This window comes from Schistocerca gregaria, chromosome 4 (assembly GCF_023897955.1).
Source record: "Schistocerca gregaria isolate iqSchGreg1 chromosome 4, iqSchGreg1.2, whole genome shotgun sequence".
Taxonomy (NCBI): Eukaryota; Metazoa; Arthropoda; class Insecta; order Orthoptera; family Acrididae; genus Schistocerca; species Schistocerca gregaria.
Genome location: NC_064923.1, coordinates 162222331 through 162240101, shown reverse-complemented (window position 1 = coordinate 162240101; position 17771 = coordinate 162222331). Strand labels below are relative to the sequence as shown.

General features: G+C 42.0%; 1 non-coding gene across 1 annotated transcript; it reads right to left on the bottom strand.

Moving 5' to 3' along the window:
• Positions 1–5639: 5639 nt before the first annotated feature.
• Positions 5640–5714, bottom strand: Trnas-cga (transfer RNA serine (anticodon CGA)). The gene has a single exon. It is a non-coding gene; the product is annotated as a tRNA-Ser (tRNA).
• Positions 5715–17771: the final 12057 nt, after the last annotated feature.

Here is a 17771-nt window from a genome sequence, read left to right as displayed (position 1 = left end):
TATTTTAACCTCTGCATCATTTCGTTAGGGGATTGAGCTTAACATTTATGAACAGTTAAAAATGTTTGTAGAATCATAAAGCGCAGTAATCATCCAGCTGAGCAATCTGTGTGCGCAACGGGTGCAGATCCAAAGTAGCTACTTATCGCAAGCTGCTCACTATATTTTTCGAAACTTCTAGATGCTGTATGTCGATGTTGTGAATTGGTACGCCCAGGAAATAGGTTACCTAAAGGTCCCCATATCAGTTACTTATTAATGTCACAGAACGAATTTTCCGGAGGTATGGTTCTGTGCTATTTCAGTCTAAAAAGCTACAACATCTCTGGGACAAGTTATGGGGACACGGATATTCAGTCGCCATTGTCGTGCTGGCAATAAGGGCTTTTCGATTTGACAGCACGTGTGTTTTTGGTACAGTTGAAAGTCGATTGTAGGGTAATGAATAAGTAAGTTGTTTCGCAAGAGAAGGCAGGCAGAATCTTAGCAGTACAAAATTATATTTAATAATGGTGAACATTAAAAATGAAATAAATAGCAATGGTGAGGAGGGGAAAAGTAGAGCAAATGAAGAATAGTAATTAAGGAATCACGGGGAAAGAGAGTTATAAGATTTTAAGGAAGCCCCTTTCTTCTTTAAGTAGCTCGAGTTCTTCAGTAATTTTCGCGAGGAAGTGGCCGTGACCTGAGTGAAAGGGAGCCGCAAATAGTAATGACGTATGCTAGTGCATTCAATTGTTTGGCAGAAACAGTTACCGCAAATACAATTGAGTATAGCGATAAGTGTCATTCGTCAGAATTATTGATATATACCATGTACACTCCGTCATTATGAAGCAACAGTATAATCAGGTTGTGTTAAAATCGAATCAATGGCTGGTGACTGGCACGGTCTGCATATTAACATCTCTTAACCTTCACTGACGGCCGGAGTGGCCGAGCGGTTCTAGGCGCTACAGTGTGGAAAAGCGTGACCGCTACAGTCGCAGGTTCGAATCCAGCCTCGGGCATGAATGTGTGTGATGTCCTTAGGTTAGTTAGGTTTAAGTAGTTCTAAGTTCTAGGGAACTGATGACCTTAGACTTTAAGTCCCATAGTGCTCAGAGCCATTTTACTGGTTTTCCTGTATCTGAGTTCTTCCCCCCTCCTCCCCTCTCTTCACTCACCGTCCCAAAAGATAATACCCGATTGCTCTCTGTTAAATTAGAATCCACTGATGAAAATCGAAATTTACCGAGAGGGACTGTAAACTCACAAGTTGGAGACCCCCGAGTTTTTTATATAAAAATATTTCCAAATTTTCGTGTTTGTGTGTGGTTCAGAAGGATTAGACAAACGCGTCCGTAAGTTACTGCTGTCTGTTGGATAGAATGTCTAAATTCACAAAAGTCAGTTTGAAAAACAGGTTACCTGATTGACAACTCACTGGCGAAATTCGTAAGAGAACCCAAATGCTACAATGATGCGGAAATGTCTGTAGCTCCAGCTGAATTTTAGCTGCAGTATTAATAATTTTGGAGTGTAAACTAGTGAAGGAAGTGCTCCATCTACATACAGTAGGGCTGACAAATAAGTCAACATTAAAAATAAAAATAAATTTTATTCGCTGAACAAGCATATTAACAACCGTTTGGATATTCTAAATAAACGTTTTTCACTTGAAAGAAATCCAGCTTTTTATCCTCTGCTTTTTGAAACAGTGGCCAAACATCTGATCTAAGGAAAAAAATATCGACGAAAACACGAAAACGATGCACTACGAAGGAATAATCTGAATGGGACGGAAATCTATAGATGTGACGCACAGCGAAATAAAAAATAATTTCAGAAAAATTGAATGACTTATTCAAGAGAAAGAGCTTAACAAATTGAGCAAGGCAATAACGCGTTAGTCCACCTTTGGACCTTATGCAAGCAGTTATTCGGCTTGGCATTGGTTGATAGAATTGTTCAATGTCCTCCAGCTACATTCTGTTCAATATGCGTATTAGATCATCAAAATCACCCACCGCTATCCGAGCCGTCTCCAGACATGTCTTTGTTGATTATCAAGGCTCATTTCGAAGCAAGACTGATCACTGGAGATATTTCTACTCGAGTATGAATTGTCTGGAGACACTCCGGACGTCAGTGGGATACCAGCCTGATCGATAACCAGGAGTGATGGTCGAGGGGTGCCATTTCTTTTCGCAGCAGGAACCCTCTGTTTTTCATCCGCAGCACCCTTACAGCATAGCTGTACATTGACGATATCCTACGCCCCGTTTTGTTGCCCTTCTTGGCAAGCGTTCCTGGGTTTCCATTTCAGCAAGATAATGCACGTCCGCACAAGACGCGCGTTTCTGGTGCTTGTCATTGTGCTTGCCAAACGCTACGTTAGCCAGCAATGTCACCAGATCTCTTCCGAGGTGAGAACGTTCGGAGTATTATGGGCACGGAACTTCAACCAGCTCGGGATTTCGACGATCTAACGAGTCATTTGTATATAATTTGGCACGGTATCCCTCTGCAGGGCATCCAATGACTCTACCAATCAATTCCAAAAAAGAATAACTGCTTAGATAAGAAGTGATTGACCAGCGGTCTATTTGATCTGCACGTGCAAATCAAATCCACAGAATTTCATCCCATTCGGATAATTAGTCCGCGGTGCGTCGTTCTTTCTTCTACTTCTTCTCCTTCTTAGAGTATATAATTTGTCTTCCTATTAGAAACGATATGGGGTTCGCACACAGAGAGCTTCTCCACGTAGCTTCCGACTTGCTCATCATCTCCTACTGCAGTACCGGAGATAACTGCTTGAAGAGCAATAGCCGGCCAGTAAACCGCATCCGCTGACCAGCTTACGTTATTATGAGGTGTGCCATGCTCAGGATCCTCCAATGAGAAAACGCCGGACTTGCCTGACGTCATCAGCATATGTGATGGGAACGTCGTGGTTGGTAGCCACTCACTGGTTGACGTCGAGACGATAACAATTCAGGTGGGCGTGAGTGCTTCCGCAGCTGACTAGAACATGGACGGGCTGGGATGGTCACACTAAGTGCGAGATGACAGCTTCCCCCAACCCAGAATAATTAAAGCCGTTAAATGGAGAACGCAGCAGTGTCAACTGCTGTCTAGAGGCTTCTCACTATACATGGCGTAGGATACTTCGTGTATAACTGTTCCCAGTGCCACAGCCACGCTACTATAGCAGCCATATGAATACTGCAAACAATCCTGTCGGTGCATCGTACCAGAGGTTGAAAATACCGCTACAGTTGTAAGGTTCTTTTATTTAACACTCGACCGGTTTCGGACTCTTACACGCCCATTATCAGGTGTCATTACTTGGTGCTGTGGCCCCAGGCGCCGCGGTGGACGAGTACAAGACGCGGCGTGCAACCAACCTCTGGCATATGAAGATTACTTTGGATGGAAACAGACTTGGTTGCTAAAATTAATCTTTAAGATGTGTTTTATCTTTTTCGGGAATCATCAGGTTTTCTACAGCAAATAAGAATGGAATATATAAATAGCCAAGGGCATGACCCTATCATAGCTCGAAATAAAAATTTCAAAGAACCATCTAAGAACCTACGTTTCTTGTTACGCTGTGAAATAAGTATATGTGGAGCTCGTGCTAATCTGACGTGCACCTATACAACAAATAAGAGTTATAAGAAAATATTTAAAAACGAAGAAGAAGAAGTGCAGCGGAGGCAAAATAAAAAGTGAAAACATTACCTTCGATGTATATGTGACAGCCGGGCCAGCGGTTCAGTGATAGGACCTCATTTACAGAATTGTAAATATTTATGTTCATTTAAACACAGTAAAGGGAAATTGACCATTAAACCTGAAAACGTCAAGCATGGAAACAGTGATGTATTGAACTATGCGCCTCCTAGACATTAGTGGTGGGAACTCTCCTAGAAATTAGTGGTGGGAACTCACACAGATGACGTACAAGAGCAATTTGAAGACAAACATTTAAATAAAAGCATGTAATAAAAATTAAAATTAACCTACTGAGAAAGACAATGTAAAGAACGAATGTATTAAAATAAAAAATAACTGCATGTAATAGGGTGTGCTATTTGAAACATTAGAAAACAACATTTCCACAGGGCACCAGTCGTCAGTGTGTATTGTAGCCCTTAGTGGCATTTAATGGAGACCTCAACAAACATTTAGTACATCGTAGATAGTGTAAACTATGCGAATCTAAACGCGTAAAATAAATGTATCGATAAGAAGTAAAGATAAGTGTTTTGAAAATGGACGTAACGATGTTGATTTAATTCTCATTTTCACTTATGAGCTGATCAATAAACTTTTGATCAATTATCGCGCATGTATGAATAAAAATTTCCTAGTCTTCGAGAAGATTAGTCTTCTCACCTTTATGAGCGTTTTGCATGTCCTAGAGATTGTCCAACGTGTCGAACTGGTGCCCCGTTACTTTCAAATGCTCAGCAAAGTCAGATTTTTTTAACGACTGTTAATTAAATCTGCACTTGAACACCTTGCTTGTTTGCCCTATGCAAAACATTTCATAGATGTTTCAGTCTAATTTATACGCCGCAGAAGTGGCATATTGATCCTTATATGACCGCCCATTAGGAATATAAACGTACTGAGTTCTGTTTTCGGTCGTGTAAGCTTTTCAAGTATAAAAATTTTTGAATAACTTAGCCACTTCGTACGATACCACTCCCAAGCACGGAAGTTTAGCATAAGTCAGATTTGGACCGTTACATTTGTTAGCAAGTTGTTATTGGCATCTGAAATTTCTTTACATGCACATAGCACCGAGTGATGTCTTTTTCGAAACCACGTAATTGTCATCCATTGCGACGCGAGAGTTTGAAATTTGGCTCAAGGACGCCTGAAATATTCCTCTGTAGAAACGAAAATACAACTTCTCATAGCCAAGATCGCTGTTGTACAGCATTTATTGTGATGACGGGTTTCAGCGGACTACCTTTCCGTCATCAGATCTTGTGCAGCATATTTCACTAAATTTTGACTCGCGATCTGGACTGTTTGAAATTTTACTTCTGTGTCTATATTAATATAGATTGCACCCTAACTTAGCAATGTTAAGCATGTATCTTCCTCTGCGAGTGAGGAAAAGTGTAGCACCCTACGATGTCACACTCGATCTAACAGTGCTTCATATAGTAAGGTATCAAAACATGCGAAAATAACTGCCAGGGCCCGGAAGTTCATGTATCGTGGAAAATGTGTTAGTGATCACCATCAGCACCAAATCACACCAAAATTCTGCCTAGCGCCGTTGAGGACGTATCACACTATGGGAAGGTCCACACACCCCGAATTATCAACATTTCACTCACCCTTTGGACACCTCTTCGATGGAGGACAGAACCGCGACGACCAGGGTCGGAGTTACGAGGTTTTCCGATGAGTGGTTGAAAAAAACGTTTCAGACACACCGCCACTCAGAATCGACAGGAAAAGACTTCATGGGGTAGCATAAAGGGCGTTGATGCCCACATATTTCGCGATCGAGAACGACAGTTTGCAGTGCGAAGAGCAACTGTTCTTGACCTTCTTTGATACTGGAATGAGATTTTCACTCTGCAGCGGAGTGTGCGCTGATTTGAAACTTCCTGGCAGATTAAAACTGTGTGCCCGACCGAGAATCGAACTCGGGACCTTTGCCTTTCGCGGGCAAGTGCTCTACCAACTGAGCTACCGAAGCACGACTAACGCCCGGTACTCACAACTTTACTTCTGCCAGTATCCGTCTCCTACCTTCCAAACTTTACAGAAGCTCTTCTGCGAAACATGCAGAACTAGCACTCCTGAAAGAAAGGATACTGGGTGTCGCGGTTGTGACTTCCATAACAGAGGCGTCAAAAGCAGGGGTGAAATATGGATAAGAGGAGCTGTAACAACCTTCTTATTCCGTCACACATCGACGGTGCCGATTAGCAGAACAGTGGTAAATTTTAGTGTCAGTGATACGTCATTAACAAACTTTACACGAAACATGAACATCGGAGTTCTGACAGATTTTCCCCTACATATCGACACCTTGCTATTTGAAGCGTCATTGAAACCGAGGGTGACGTGGCGAACAGTCCCCGACTGTCACATTTCTTTGAAGGGCAACCTTCTGCAGCCGGGCCTCTCGTGAGATTTATCCCCCTCACAATATTTCTTATTGGGCTACCCTATGTGGTGAAAAGTATCCGGACACCTGGCTGAAAATGACTTACAAGTTCGTAGCGTCCTCCTTCCGTAATGCTGGGATTCAATATGGTGTTCGCCTACCCTTAGCCTTGCTGACAGCTTCCACTTTCGCAGGCATACGTTGAATCATGTGCTGGAAGGTTTCTTGGGGAACGGCAGCCCATTCTTCACGGAGTACTGCACTGAGGAGTGGTATCGATGTCGGTCGGTGAGTCCGGCACGAAGGCGGCGTTCCAAAATATCCGAAAGGTATTCTATAGGATTCATATGAGGACACTGTGCAGGCCAGTCCATTACAGGGATGTTATAGTTGTGTAACCACTGCTCCACAGGCCGTGCATTACGAAAGCGTGCTCGATCGTGTTGAATGAAGCTATCGCCAATCCCGAATTGCTATTCAATACAGCGGGAAGCAAGAAGGTGCTTGAAACACAAGTGCAGGCCTGTGCTGTGATAGAGCGACGCAAAATAACAAGGGGTGCAAGCCCCCTCCATGAAAAACACGACCATACCATAACACCACCGCCTCCAAATTTTGCTGTTGGTACTACACACGCTGGCAGATGAGGTTCACAGGACATTCGCCATACCCACACCCTGCCATCGGATCACCACATTGTGTAACGTCATTCGTCACTCCACACAACGTTTTTCCACTGTTCAATCGTCCAATGTTTACTCTCCGTACACCAAGCGAGGCGTTGTTTGACACTTACCTGCGTGAAGTGTGGCTTATGAGGAGCCGCTCGACCAAAAAATCCAAGTTTTCTCACCTCCCCACTAACTGTCATAGTACCTGCAGTGGATCCTGATGCAATATGGAATTCCTGTGTGATGGTCTGTATAGATGAATGCCTATTACACATTACGACTCTCTTCAATATCGGCGGTCTCTACCAGTCAACAGACGAGATCTGCCTGTACGGTTTTATCCTGTACATGTCCCTTCACGTTTCCGCTTCACTATCACATCGGAAACAGTAGACCTAGGGATGGTTAGGAGTGTGGAAATCTCGCGTACAGACGTATGACACAAGTGACAACCAGTCACCTGACCACGCTCCAAGTCCTTCAGTTCCGCAGAGCGCCCCATTCTGTTCTCTCATGATGTTTAATGACTGAGGTCTCTGATATGGAGCACCTGGCAGTAGGTGGCAGCACAATGCACCTAATATGAAAGGTATGTTTCTGGTGGTGTCCGGATACTTTTGATCACATAGTGTATCTGAAATCCTTGGCGTATAACAATCGTCCACGGACCCTACATGAGCTGTGGAACAGTGTTCGTGCTGCTCTTGCCAACACAGACAGAGGAATGCTGGACAAAGCGGACCAAACTCCCGATTTACACTCTCCAAATTCATCGAGCACACCTGAGGCCACCTACAAGGTATCATTTTCAGTAAAAAATGAAATAAAACTTTAAATTTACTTCTATGTAAAGAAAAGATAATTAAATTGACAACCTGAAGACTTCCCGTTTCAAGGTTCTTTTAAATAAGGAATCCTTGTAAGACGTAATTTTGATACACAGATAGATTTAATATTTCTGCGATTGAAAGGGAACCAGCAAATGTAGAGAGGGTTCTTAAGTTTCGAAAAGCCTGTCTATTTCTTCCGTTGCAGGCATCATATTCAGCTACAAACAGCTCTTCTTAGAACAGTTGAGAAGGCAGCAGTGGAAAGATGACGTAATGTCGTGGGAGGTACCAACGATAGACGATTTATTCTGTACGTCTATCTTGAGAAAGACGGCCTAAATTGTAGTCCTTCTCCGCGATTGGCTACTTAGTTCGGAAGCAGCGAGCTAAAATGATAAACATTTGGTATCGATATTGGAAAAACCGAACAGTGAAATTACTTGCATTTCATAATTTCGTATTAGAGCATCTCTCAATAGCAGGCTCTCATTCATTATGACAAAATTGTTATTTTCCAGCAGAATAATAATCAATTCGTAAAGGAAGCATTTCGGAGATCTTCGGTGGCGGGCGAGGTACTTTGGATTTCTGGTCATAGATCCATCGGCAACCTCGCATGTTGTCTGCCGCGCTCTGTATCAATTAAGACTTAATGAGCTGTCTCTCGTTTGTAAATGTAAGAGCCCATTGGCAGTCTCAGAGGGCAAACACGTAACCTGCCACTGTGTCTATTGGTTAAGAAGGAACGTCTGTTTTTTTATGTGTAATTGGAGAACTAGTTTGATAGTAATTGCGTAAACACGCAGTTCACTTTGTTTTGTTTCTTCTCTGAGTAAATGTGAAGAATGGAAATGACTTGTGATTGATAAAGTGTACTATAATTATGCAGTTTCTCGCATTCTGCTAGAAAAAGGCGAGTTGTATACAGTTTGAACACACCAATTCAAAATTTAATTATCTCTACAACTGCAGTTCATCGCTAAGCATATTTCAGCCGAAAGATAAGGATTCGCGACCTACGAGCTGTTTTCTGTGCAGAAGACAACAACTATGAAAGACTGTAGGTTGGTGAATGTTATTCATAACTTGCACGTTCCACTCAAGACAGCAGAAGCAACTACGCACCTCGCGTCTACGGAATTCTTAGTAGAAATGACATCAATGGCATATAATGTGTAGTATCACAAACGATGTATGAAGGAAGGAAAATTTCGAGAGAAGGGCTTTATGTTACAAACGTAATCTCTTTCCTCATCAATCTCTCTTTCAATTGCCGTAACTGGCGTCGATAGATGATTTTTTATTTATTTATTTATTTATTTATTTATTTATTTTTTTTTGAGCTGTGTTAATTCAGCCGTAGCCTAGTCCCCTTAATGTAATAATTGCTTACGTTTTAATAAATGGCCACTTTTTACATTGTACAGAGTAAGTCAATCTAAATGTAAACGTAGGCTTCCGCGGCCGTTTTCACAGTCGATAAAATTCTTCTGGGTTTGAGGCCACATTGTCATCTGTAAAATTCCGACGTTTCGGCGACTGTTGCAAGACGCCTTCCTCAGGGTGTATTGCTAACTGCTGCTAGAAATACACCCTGAGGAAGGCGCCTTGCAACAGTCGCCAAAACGTCGGAATTTTACAGATGACAATGCGGCCTCAAACCCAGAAGAATTTTATTGACTAGTCAATCTAAGTTAGGATGAGGAGGAAGCGAGCATACTGAAAGTGGTCGCAGTGTTTTCTCGCTTGTAGTAGAACACGTTCTGAAGGTGGTAGTAGATGTTCGGCGTCGGAACAAACGAAGAGACCACATGGCATTCGGATTTCCGCAATTTTTTATGTTTATGGTGCGTGAAGTTCAGAACTCAGGTATTAATACATCGAAACATTACGAGGCAAACCTCAAAAATTGTCTATAAAATTAACTTTGAAATTTTCCGATCGTCTTTAACACTCTAAATCAGGAGTGTCCAACATGTGGCCCATGAACTGAGCATCTATCAAACAACTGTGAAAAAAAGAGATTCCATAAAATTATGTTAACGTAAAGATATAATGAATTGAATATTTATAATGTGGCCCAGGTAAGCTAAAAAGTTGGGCACCCCTCATCTGAAGAATTCAGACAAGAGACTGCTTAAAAGTATACTCCAAGCTCGATGTTCTCTTCAACAGTATTGTTCATTAGGGTTCAAAGAATCTTCTGTCTGGCATACTCCTTGAAGCTTAGGTTGGCAATGAGGTCTCTCAGCACTAAGAGCCCAATGATTATCTCAAACAGAAGGTGCAAAAAGAGAAATAGCCTACGATATATGAGTGAAACATGAGTTTCCAGAATAAGATCATATAATACGAAACAATACAGTTATAACGCGTTTGCTTATTGATATACACTGATGGAAAAGGTTGCAACACCCAGAAGGAATTGTGTGACATAAAACAAAGTATGTAGGTGCATTTCTGCGTCAGAAAAATTACGTCTGTTTTAGGTTTCCATCTGTCTCGATGTATCGAAACCGTCACCGTTATGGACCATCTTGTCCCGACATCGTGACAAGACCAATTTTGCTCCGATTTTGCAAAGTACTGCTGCGAGCTTGGCTTAAGTATTGAAGTAACCCCGTCTGTTAGCGTAGTGTGTGAATGCAGCCTCAGTTTTATTTATGTTAACAAGTTTACGTTGACAATGTCGTCTCACAAATGGTGTTGCATGCTGCATATCCTGTATCGACGATGCAAACATCTTCTCGATCTAGCCCCATCATTCGAGAAAATGCCAGAGTTCTTCGGTAGTGAGGGGCTGGAACTATTTAAGCACGCGGAAGAATGGAGTAGTTTCCTTTTGAACAGCGATTCTTTCTGGAAGTAAAAGGGAAAAAGGACTTGCTGCAGTAAGTGAAATCTTCCGAAAAGTATAGTGTACCCGCTATTTATGCCGCAAAAAGTGCCATGTAATTGCGTTCTAAATAAAAAGCATTAATATAAAATAAATGTTTTGCTTCATTTCTACATCCCCGTCTCGGAGTTTCCCGACGAGGTCACAACTAGATATGGCAACCCTAGTCTATTCAAATTTGGCGCCAGTCGCACAAGAAAGGCACTAGCAGCGCCACTAAGAGGCTGTGAATCAGATTTGCTTTAAATGCACTCTGCAACTGTCGTGAATGTTGGTTACCGCAGAGATTCAAAGTGGTGAGTTGATGTAGTCAAGAATTCCTTCAAGGCGACAAAGACGCCATAATCAAAACTTCACGGAGTCTGAACTTTGCTGTATTGCTGAAACATTCGGCAGGAATGTAGCCACTGCACATGGTTGCTGACAGCGGTTGTCATGGGAACGTACGGTCCCAAAAAGACGGGGCTCCAGCTGGTCATTCGGCACTAACGAGAACAATGACCATAGTGTTCGGCATGGAGCTCTGGTGCAACGTTCTGTATCTGCAGCGGGACCACAGCACACAAGTAGCTGTTACAAAACGGTTAAGTCAAGGACATCTCCGAGACGCCCCTTTAACGTGCAGTCCACTGACCCCAGACCACCACAATTTTCGACTTCAGTGGTGTCAAGCGAGAGCTCAGTGGAGAGCACAATAAAAGTCTGCTGTGTTTTATGAAAGCTAGTTCTGCCTCGGTGTGAGTGATGGCCGTTTGTAGGATTAAAGGAGACCATTGGAGGTCCTGTAGCCAACGTATCTACGAACTAGACGCACTGGACCAAACTTATGATGTAGGGTGCTATTCCGTCTGACAGCCCGAGCACTCTCGTGGTTAGCCGACGCACCTTGACTGCAGATTTCTACGTCAGTCTGGCAATTCGACCCGTTGTGCTACCATTCAGAACAACATTTAGGGGGTGTTTTCAAACAGGATAACGCTCTCCCACATACCGCTGTTGTAACCCAACATGCTCTACAGTGTGTCGACATGTTGCCTTTGCTTCCAAGGTCACCAGATCTATCTCCAATCGAGCACCCAGTATCATCCAAAACCAGCATTAACCGTCCCTATATTGTCCGACCACCTGCAACAGACATGGAATTCCATCCCACAAGCTGAATTATGGCACCTGCACAACACAATGCATACTCGTTTGCATGCTTGCATTCAATATTCTGGCGGTTACGCTGGTTATTAACGGACCAGCACTCGAATTTCCAATGGCTTATCTCGCGCTTTCACTATGCTCTGATCTTGGAATCTTAATCACTTTAATATGTTATCTAGTGAAATTTATTTGGGAAATTTCGTTACTCTGTTAATTTTTTGGTTTTGCGATTTTTTCCCATCAGTGTACCTCATAAAAAGAACAAATTTTAGCGTGACAAATTCGCGAGTGCTTCAGGATTTTAAGCGCTTAGTGACTTCCAGCAAACTTTTGGCATAACTTCAAGACTTCTCCAACCCTTCTCCCGCTTCCATGCTTAAAGCCATTTATTTAACAGATTAACTCATTTCTAAAGTAATCAGACGTTTAAAGCTGTTTTATGCGTAAGTTAGGTTCTTTAAACAATCGTGGGTTTACTGGTTGTACAAGTTGTATAAGAAAGCGGTCGTGCGGGCGGTAGTCCCGACATTATACTGCAGGGATGCACACACACACACACACACACACACACACACACACACACACACAGACCGCGGCCCCCTATTGGTCTGATGGGGTCGACCCCTTACGTTCTCGTTCTTTTTTTTTTTTTTTCCTACTCAACGTTTCCTCCGTCCAGAGGAGATGAGCAGCCTTGAAAAACATACAGCGATGTCGAAGGGACAGACGTTTACGGTCGCTGTGGCCGATAGTCGCGCAAACCGTCTTTTAGCTTTGTTTTTGATACAATTTTCGTACCTGTAAATTTTAGCCTGCCAGAGTTAACGCTTCAAAACGTTGGAGAAACGCAGTACACCTAAAGTATTTACATTACAGAGAATATTTAAAACTTGCTGCAAGTACTTTATAGTAGTGTGTCATGAATGACACAATTTCGTTCCAGTTACTGCAGTACAAAATTAATCAACAGCAGAAAAATGAACTCAGTATTCTACACACAAATTGCATGAAGGCTTACATTTCCGCCTATGTTTCTACTTGAAATGTTGTACAAGTGTGATGTACTGTACATAACACATTTGAAATGTCTAACACTCATTATCACAAAACATTAATAGCCAATACACCATTACTACACATATGTACTTTGAAGAAATTACATACAATTGGAATTTTTTCTACCATCACTGTCTTGTTTAGTTTTTTAGCCATTTGATTTAACTTTAAAATGCAGTACAGTAACGCATACTACAATACACTGTCCTACTTACATTAATAATTTATCTTTGTTTGCATGCATTTTGCGTTAACGATGCATTCGTTTTAACGCCTGATTTGAAGCCAACAATCTGCAGAAAACAAGAGCTGAGAAATAAGTGTTGCATTCTCATTCGTAATCCTCAAATACGTAGCAAACAAGAATGAAATTGGAAGTTATAGACACTATATTTCTCCGAAAATGTAATAAAGATACGTCGTTTCATACGCTAAATCGCAATAAGCGATGTAGTACTAAGCGATTTTTTAAATATAGACTTTACGTAGGATTTAGACGAGACGCTTTGATTGTAGCTAATACCCTGTTAAAAGCAATGTCGCTATAAAATGTATCGACTGTATTTGTTTTGAGGATACACTATTGGATCTATCTTTGGTTATTGAAGTGTGTATTTGTGTAACAGATATCTTTTTCTCTCTCCTCTTTCGGCGCTCAACGTACTTACATTGATAGATTTACGGCCCACGGTACTATAATGTCTGTACACCTCTGCTACAACGTATACGGCCGCAGGCAGCATCTCCTACGAGACTCCGCGCCGTTGGCTTACTATCGGGGGTTTCCGGCAGGTGTCGGTTGTGCAGAATCGTCCTTCGTGTAGCAGCGTCTCACTCTCTCTCTCTCTCTCTCTCTCTCTCTCTCTCTCTCTCTCCTTCTCGCTCATCTTCAAACAAACTGAAAGATACTACCGACTACGAGAGCGTCTTCGTCTCCCCCTCCACACACACACACACACACACACACACACACACAGGCGAGCGCGCTCGCGTGTGTGCAATGCTTAGCTGCTTCCACATAAGTGCAAGTAGGGAATCGCACGTATTTGTTACAGAAGGATCGTGCTAATATAACGGAAATTTTGGAAACATCTAAATTAAAAAGATCTTTAATGTATAACGTCTAATGTGTTTGATAGTTAACTTCATTCTCGAAGTTTGCAAACTGTTACGTAGCAGAAAGTCTGCTGTTTTAGTCTGCCTTACCCAGCAGTTATAATCAGTTGACTGTTACAAAATATCTGATTGGTACAGTGTATGGAAAATAAAGCCTTATCGTCTGATAATTTACATAAGGAATTTCGTCATGAATTTAATATTCGTAAAACAAAATATTTCGGGAATTATCATGGTGAACAAAAATATATAGGACCTATGATCATCAAATCGGCCAGCACTTTCTTATGGTGTAGGTGAAATCGAAACTCGTTGAAAATCATATGTGATATAACCGTTACGGTGAATCGAAGTGAGGTACTAATTTTAAATGCTTTTACACTTAAAAGATGTTAGTTATTCTGCCTTGTCCAATGGAACGTAGTTGGTGTCTTGTGGGGCAGGTGGGGCAGCGTCGCTTGCAAGCTCAGGATGCTGGTAACGTTCGTAAAATTTTCCACAGTCCCCCCTCCCTTCCCCCCCTTCCCCCTACCCACACCCGTCCCATCGCGCGCCAGCAACGATGGTAACGGAAATTTAAGCGTTCCATGGCGCAGCCAGCAGCTGATACGAACATGCCCGACAGGAGTGTGGCTTCAAATACTATGACGAGGTCTACAAAGGACAGTATGCGTTGTTCTAAAACCACTTTCATGCCACTACGTGAAAACTGTAGTGGTGACTGAAGCGCCTCACGTCTTCGTGCACTGAAACTTCCGAAATAATATCGGTCAAATTGTGCATGCAACTACTCAAATGTGTATTTCTATATTTCCGTCACGCGTTTAGTTTCACTCGCTTAAAACGTAGCTAATGGCTTTTCTGTTTTTAATGTCGATGTGATTTCTGTATTCAGGTTTCAAATGATTTTTCCCCTTTCCCAGTGGAACTGTGAATAAAAAAATGAGATTCTGAGACCATAACCGGTATACAATGATACACAATGCTTACATTCAAATCTACTAAAAGGGTACAGAATTTTTCGTACGACTAATGGCACGGTTCAAGGATTTGTGCGGTGAGGGAGGGGGCAAGAAGAGGGGCTGTTTCCTGCCCAATACCCTCCTCATCGTCAAGGTATTCCTTCTCAGCTACGTACTCTCTCTCTCTGTCTCGCTCTTCTTAACCAAATAAAATCCAGCGTCTACACAGTGCAGTTGCCGCGTCTAGCGTGCAATAACAGAGTCCATCGCCAGCAAAACTCAGACTATTATGATGTTGGACACAGAACTGACGAACACCTCAGATCTTAGCAACAATTTGCGATTTTTTTAAAAAAACGCGAACAGCCAACCACAGCAGATAAACGTAGTGTGGGAATTTGGACAAATGTGTGCGCAGCTTAGATGGCTGACAATCAGTCGCAATTGAATGTTGATTGTTATTTTTCTGGATGCTGAGCCATAGCATGTACTTTTTTCCAGGACTTAGTCAATGCACAACGTCTGCTTACTGCGAGATGCGTGGTCCGTTCAGAAAACGAAATTGCCTGTATCGTCTGGCGATAGGGACGGTGATTCGTTCCCGAAAGAAAAAAAATTATCGGCAAGGAGAAGGAGTAAATAACGAGTGAGCGTTCGTTTTGAAAGCAGAAAGTCAACGCTAGAGAAACTGTTACCCGTTTTGTCAACAGTTAATATATTACTTAGAGACCTTTCCCGAAAGTGAGACCGTTGCACCAAGATCTGAAGTATATTATAAATCTCAGTGAACTGAAAATATTTAGCTTCGACCCAACACAGCTAATACATTTTCTGAGGAAGGGCACTTGGTACTCGGAACTTTAGTCATTTTTGTCCGCATCATTTGCTACATCTACCACATGTAAATTTTTGTCCTAATGCATTTTTTTTTTTATGGTCATCAGTCTACTAACTGGTTTGATGCGGCCAGCCACGAATTCATTTCCTGTGCTAACCTCTTCATCTCAGACTAGCACTTGCAACCTACGTCCTCAATTATTTGCTTGACGTATTCCAATATCTGTCTTCCTCTACAGTTTTTGCCCTCTGCAGCTCCCTGTAGTACCATGGAAGTCATTCCCTCATGTCTTAGCAGATGTCCTATCATCCTGTCCCTTCTCCTTATCAGTGTTTTCCACATATTCCGTTCCTCTCCGATTCTGCGTACAACCTCCTCATTCCTTACCTTATAAGTCCACCTAACTTTCAACATCCGTCTAAAGCACCACATCTCAAATGCTTCGATTCTCTTCTGTTCCGGTTTTCCGACAGTCCATGTTTCACTACCATACAATGCTGTACTCCAGACGTACATCCTCAGAAATTTCTTCCTCAAATTAAGGCCGCTATTTGATATTAGTAGACATCTATTGGCCAGAAATGCATTTTTTGCCATAGCGAGTCTGCTTTTGATGTTCTCCTTGCTCCGTCCGTCATTGATTCTTTTACTGCCTAGGTAGCAGAATTCCTTAACTTCATTGACTTCGTGACCATCAATCCTGATGTTAAGTTTCTCGCTGTCCTCATTTCTACTACTTCTCATTACCTTCGTCTTATTCCTATTTACTCTCAAACCATATTGTGTACTCATTAGACTGTTCATTCCGTTCAGCAGATCATTTAATTCTTCTTCACTTTCACTCAGGATAGCAATGTCATCAGCGAATCGTATCATTGACATCCTTTCATCTTGTATTTTAATTCCACTCCTGAACCTTTCTTTTATTTCCATCATTGCTTCCTCGATGTACAGATTGAAGAGAAGGGGCGAAAGGCTACAGCTTTGTCTTACTCCCTTCTTAATACGAGCACTTCGTTCTTGATCGTCCACTCTTATTATTCCCTCTTGGTTGTTGTACATACTGTATATGACCCGTCTCTCCCGATAGCTTACCCCTACTTTTTCAAGAATCTTGAACAGATTGCACCATTTTATATTGTCGAACGCTTTTTCCAGGTCACAAATCTTATGAACGTGTCTTGATTTTTCTTTAGCCTTGCTTCCATTATTAGCTGTAGCGTCAGATTTGATTCTCTCGTGCCTTTACTTTTCCTAAAGTCAAACTGATCATCACCTAGTGCATTCTCAATTTTCTTTTCCATTCTCCTGTATATTATTCTTGTAAGCAGCTTCGATGCATGAGCTATTAAGCTGATTGTGTAATAATTCTCGCACTTGTCAGCTCTTGCCGCCTTCGGAATTGTGTGGATGATGCTTTTTCGAAAGTCAGATGGTATGTCGCCAGACTCATATATTCTACACACCAACGTGAATAGTCGTTTTGTTGCCACTTCCCCTAATGATTTTAGAAATTCTGATAGAGTGTTATCTATCCCTTCTGCCTTATTTGACCGTAAGTCCTCCAAAGGTCTTTTAAATTCCGATTCTAATACTGGATCCCGTATCTCTTCTAAATCGACTCCTGTTGCTTCTTCTATCACATCAGACAAATCTTCACCCTCATAGAGGCTTTCAATGTATTCTTTCCACCTATCTGCTCTCTCCTATGCATTTAACAGTCGAATTCCCGTTGCTCTCTTAATGTTACCACCGTTGCTTTTAATGTCACCAAAGGTTGTTTTGACTTTCCTGTATGCTGAGTCTGTCCTTCCGACAATCATATCTTTTTCGATGTCTTCACATTTTCCTGCAGCCATTTCGTCTTAGCTTCCCTGCACTTCGTATTTATTTCATTCCTCAGCGACTTGTATTTCTGTGTTCCTGATTTTCCCGGAACTTCCTCCTTTCATCAATCACCTGAAGTATTTCCTCTGTTACCCATGGTTTCTTGGCAGCTACCTTCTTTGTTCCTATTTTTTCCTTCCCAACTTCTGTGATGACCCTTTTTAGAGACGTCCATTCCATTTCAACTGCGTTGCTTACTGCACTATTCCTTATTGCTCTATCTATAGCAGTAGAGAACT